This window comes from Anabrus simplex, chromosome 2 (genome assembly GCF_040414725.1).
Source record: "Anabrus simplex isolate iqAnaSimp1 chromosome 2, ASM4041472v1, whole genome shotgun sequence".
NCBI classification, from domain to species: domain Eukaryota; kingdom Metazoa; phylum Arthropoda; class Insecta; order Orthoptera; family Tettigoniidae; genus Anabrus; species Anabrus simplex.
In genome coordinates, this window is record NC_090266.1 from 412,433,922 (window position 1) to 412,439,921 (window position 6,000).

A 6,000-nucleotide genomic window follows, 5' to 3' on the forward strand; every position below is an offset into this window, starting at 1 on the left:
ACGGGAGCGTGGTAATGGCCGTGGCAAGGACAGGATGGCAGTTTAACTGTGCGGGGAGGGTTTACAATAAATGCTTAAATATAAAAAAAATTATAGAAGGGCAGAAGGCCTTAAAAGTGAAACCCCTCAAAAAAATATAACCTTCATATTTCTTTCAAAATCATATGAAGCAAGTTAGCACAGAACTTATACAGGTTTCACCTGTGACAGGTGAACCCTAAATATCCTCTCGGTGGCTGGATTGCTTAACAATGAGGTAACGGGAGTAAGGAAATCGAGAATGATACACGGCCCATGAAATCTGGGGGCAAGCTTGCCCGCGGGAACAAAATTCTTGACCATCACTTGGTCGCCTACCTTCAAATTGGTGGGTCTCCGTCCACGATCATATCTTTCCCTAACCTTTTCATGAGACACCTTAAGATTGGCTTTAGCCTTCTTCCAAAGATCTTTAATGTTGTCCGGGTCTATTGTCTCAGGTAGAATGTCACTCAGAGACCAGAGGTTAGAGAGCGGCGTGTTGGGAACAAACTTGAACATCAGCGAAGCTGGAGTAAACTTGTGAGATTCATGAACCGCCGAATTCAAAGCAAAAGCTAACCAATGCAGGGACGTGTCCCACCTAGAATGATCTTCATGATGATAGGCAATAAGCGCGGACCTGAGGTTACGATTAACCCGTTCAGCCAGAGATGGTTGAGGGTAATAAGCAGAAGTAGTCACATGAGAGATGGACAGGTCAAAGCAGAATTTACGAAATAGATTAGATGTAAAAGCCTTAGAATTATCAGATACAATATATTGACACGGACCAAAAGAAGCAAAGATAGAATTTAGACAAGTAATGGTGGACTGAGCGGTAGCCAGCTTAGTCGGAAATAACCAGGAAAATCTTGAAAAACCATCTACACATACAAAGATGAACTTGTTGGCATTTCCCTTTGACTGGGGGAAGGGTCCTACATAATCAATATACAGGCGTTCCATGGGGCGCGACGCTTGATGAGAAGACAACAGGCCTACCTTAGTGGACATGGTTGGTTTACTAAGCAAACAGGATTTACAAGCCTTAACTAGTTCACGGATTTCATCGTCCATACCCTTCCAGATGAACCTTTCACGAATCTTTTCACGAGTTTTAAAGATTCCAAGATGCCCCCCTAATGGGGTCTCATGATAGTACCTGAAGATCATAGGTACAAGAACAGCTGGAACGACAACTTTCATCATCTTGTCATGCCTCGAAGGGCAACATAGAACACCATTCCTCAGTACATAAGGGACAACATGCTCCCCAGAAGAAAGGGTTTCCATTATCGGAGCCAGCGTCGGATCTTCACGTTGGTATTTCTCGATATCCCTAAAGAGCATGGGAGCATCTGTTAAGATGGCATAACATCAAATAGTATGGACTCGGGAGGTGATGAACTGTCGACCGGTTCATGGGTCTCAACGTCGTTGGAAAACATACGGCTGAGTCCATCAGCAACGACATTTTCGGTACCTCTGATATGCCTGACATCGAATTGGAAGGCAGAAATACGGATGGCCCAACGGGCTATACGACCAGTACGACGCGGCCTACCTAAGACCCAGCTTAAGGCTTGATTATCTGTCTCCAGGTCGAATTTTACATGTTCCAGATAGAGACGGAACTTTTCCAACGCAAATAAGACTGCCAAACCTTCGAGCTCATAGATGGAATACTTGGCTTCTTGAGCCGATAGAGTCCTAGATGCATAGGCGATGGGTCGCCTCCCTAGTTCAGTCTCTTGAAGAAGGACTGCAGCTACCGCCGACTACGACGCGTCTGTTTGGACGATGAATTTCTTTGAGAAATCAGGCATAGCAAGGACGGGGGCATTACAGAGAGCTAATTTAAGATCTTCAAAAGCGGCTTGTTGAGAAGGTCCCCACTCGAATTTGATGCCTTTCCTACGAAGAAGGTTTAGGGGCGCCGCTCTATTAGCGAAGTTAGGAATAAACTTCCTGAAGAAATTCACCATACCAATGAACCTGGTGATACCTTTGATGTCCTTAGGAGGTTTAAAATCACGGATGGCCTGTGTTCTAGCGTGATCGACTGCAACACCATCAGGTGAGACAATATGCCCTAGGAATGACATGGAGGGCTTAGCAAAGGCAACCTTGGACAACTTAACAGTTAACCCAGCCTTACGAAGGCGATTGAGAACTTCTCGCAGATGATCTAGATGTTCTTCAAAGGTCTCCGAAAATACGACTACATCATCCAGGTAGTGATACAAGTACTCAAATTTCATGTCGGAGAAGACCCTATCTAGCAGTCTAGTGAGTACAGCTGAGCCCGAAAGGCAGGCGGTTGTATTCGTACAAATTCCAATCTGTGGCAAACGCTGTAAGGTGTTTAGACTCTTCCGCTAGGGGAATTTGATTATAGGCCTGATTCAGGTCCAAGATAGTAAAGAACTTGGCCTTACGAAACCATGAAAAACAAGAATGAAGGTCAGGAAGGGGCACAGATTGCAACACCACCTACCGATTGAGAGCCCTATAATCAATGACAGGCCTGAAGCCCCCTTGGGGTTTCGGGACTAGAAAAATAGGCGAAGAATACGCCGACTTAGAGGGCCTAATAATACCATCCTTCAACATCTGATCGATGATTTCTTTCAGAGCCTTCATTTTAGGTGGAGATAGCCTATATGGTGGAAAACGGACAGGAATCGAATCCGTGACCTCAATTTTATATTCAATAAGGTTAGTAACACCAAGAGTATCAGAGAACACCTCTGGAAACGACTGACACAGCTTACGAATACTATCAGCCTGCTCCTCAGGTAGATGTCTAAGGTCTAACAACATCTCATCCTGGGTAGGCGAAATAGATGAACATGATGCAGAATTACATTTCAATAATGGAATTTTACAATTAGACGCAAATTTGAAAGTGCACGACCTATTCTGAAGATCGAGCACAAGACCAGTGTGAGAAATAAAGTCAGCTCCCAATATAATGGGGCAAGACAAGTGCTTGGCCACAAACAATTTAATTTTCCATGTAAATTTAAAAATGCGGATTTTGACATTTACAGAACCTAGAATTTCTAATGGAGATGAATTAGCCGAAACATATTGAACAGGGGATGAGCCATAGTCAGATAGTTTACAAACAGATTTCAATTTTGAATACCATTCAGCCGAAATAATAGAACAAACGCTGCCTGAATCTAATAGAGCAGTTACAGGTTCATTATTTAGCTCAATTTTAAGAAAAGGAACAGGTGCGGGGGTGTCCGCCGCAATCCTCAGACATTCTTTGGGGCATTCGACAGATGAATTTGAGGACTGAATTTTCCCTGAATTTACGACCTGTTTACCAGGGGCTGAGCCTCGGGAAGAGGGACTAATCGACTCAGCCGAAGCCACTAGTCATTTTTTATTATTGGCATTGGTGGAATTTGCACCAGAAGTTGAGCAGAAGGGGGTGCTATTCGAATTTGGGCAATTCTTGGCGATATGTGAGAAAGCCCCACATTTAAAACAGCCTGGTGATGAGCCAGCTCCATTATTTGCCCTACTAGATTTGATCAATGGACACTTATTGCGAAGATGGTCAGGTGACCCGCAAGCATAGCATTTACGAGGTGTGACAGGTCGGCGAGGTGGAGGCCGAGGATTACCAAAAGAAGGAGGAGGTTCTTTCGCTACACGCAAGGAATCAGCGTATCTAACTCCTTCCGCTGAGACAGCCAATGCTTCAAGTTCAGAGAAAGTTTGCGGGCACGCCGCGAAACACAAATATGACCTATAGGATGGTGAGATACTTCCACAATAGCTTGTACGATCTGATCCTCCGGGAAGTGAAGAGCAAACACCCTAGTATAGAACTTAATATCTTGGATGAAATCTGCCAAGTTTTCATCCAACCGTTGTACACGATAATAGTACTTCTGAATAAGTGAGGACCTTTCCCTAGCCGGGATGAAGTTAGCTAGCAAGTGGGCGTGGAAGTCTTCAATAGATGATTGCTCGGCAATGGCTCTTACTATTTTGTCTGAGAGAATACCAATTGCATAGGGATAGATGATTTGCAAAATCTGACATGGAGAAAGAGAAAAAACAAGGGCATGATCCTGAAATTCAACTAAAAACCTTAAGAAAGAAATAACTTCACTGGTAGTGTTAACAGAAAACTTCGAGATACCTCTGAGCAACATTGCCAATGGATGAGGCAAGCTGCTGAACCCAGGTGACATAGTAGGTAAAGGTTTAAGTGGCAAGGATGTAAATTCAAAACGTACATTATTCAACGAGGTTCGGCGTTCAGACTCGTTGTCCAATGGGGCAGAGGTTGTTTGAGCTGCAACGGTTTTCCTATTGATGCCTCCCTTAGGAGGCTCTTCCTCGCTACCTACATTCAGCGTGACGGGTTGATCAGTTTTGGGAGGAACTTCCCCAGTTAACAATTGGGTAACTTTACTGGACAATTCAGAAAGATTTTCGAGAACCATACTAGCTTCCTTCCTCTGAACGTCATTCAACTTCAGAGACAACAGATCGTTAACTCTATTTGAAAAATGAAATAGCCTGGCTTGCACACGCTTAATTTGATTAGGAGAAGGATCATTTTCTTCAAAAAAACTAACTACAGATGCTAGCTCAGTACTATTGTCAGTGATCGTGGAAAGAGAGTCGTCAATTTCTTTCTCTCCCAAAGTGGGGATGGAAATGGGCAAATCAAGGGACTCTCTAAGCTTATTTGTGTCTACCGCAACCGTGCCTCCAGATTGCACATTTCTAATAGTTAACTCATAGATCAACTCCTCCTTGCGCATATAGTTAAGATGGAGAACATCGCGAGGGCCGGGCATGATGACAGAACAATTTTGAAAAAGGAAAAAGTAAAAATTCCAGCGAGTGAGAAAATAGTTAGAGTTGTAATCAGAGCAATGTTTAGCCGTCAAAAGGGGCTAAATTGAGACCCATTCAACCACGCTCTGCTACCACTTGTTACCGTGGTTTGGTGGATTAGCAGAGGTGAAAGAAGGTGCGGGGGTGAACAGGTCTCAGGCTACGAAATTAAAGTTAATTTAAAATTTAACAAGGTTACATTTTCTTTTCAAAATCAAGAAATAACAAGCATGGCAGGTACAGAGTAGCAAGGCAACACAGTACAATTACAGTATTTACAGGATTTGGGCTTCGAGCCCCGAACTCACAATTCTTGAGCAATTAGCCCAACTTTACTCCAAAATAAGTTTTAACGGAGGGGCAGCAAACCCCATTCATGCCCCGGAGCACTTGCTCCAAATTACACAGAAAAGCCTCCTCGAGGCATACAACACTCAATTTTCAAGAAAGAGCCACACGCTCTCAAACTTTAAGCCTATCAAAGGCCACACCAAACTCCACCTTCAAGTTGTCCTCTAAGGACATAAACACAGGGGTAAAATACCCAACCTACTGAGGCCTATTAAGTGAGAAAAGGTTAATTACAAGGCCTCTAAAATACCAATTTGAGAGGAGATGATCTGCACTCCTAATACATTTGTTTAAAACTTAATCTGGCTCTAGACCGCTAATGCAAGGGCTAATCCCATACTAAAGAGGTGACTTTAGAAGGAAACAATTTACATTACGTTAAGGAAGAATCGGTTGTGAAAAATAAGTTCACCTCAAAACAATATGAGTGGGAGCTCGAGAGGGTTAAGCACTCTCTATCCCAATATGTAGCTTTAAAAGAGAATAGATGCTAAGAGTCTTTACATTTTAGGGAAAAGTTACATGGTGGAAACGCTTCGGACCCGCCCCGAGAGTTAAACTGCTGAGCTAGCAAGAACAGAATTTATTAAACGGCCATTACCTTGTTGTTGAACTGCTGCCCGAAGAAAGAGGCGCTTCCCGCCCCCTGCTACGTACTTTACACTTTGAAAGTTGGTACAGAAGTGGCGCAGAGACCCGAAAATCAGCAGTTTATATACTCTCGCGGAAAGTTCGAGGCGTTTCAGGAATGAGAAC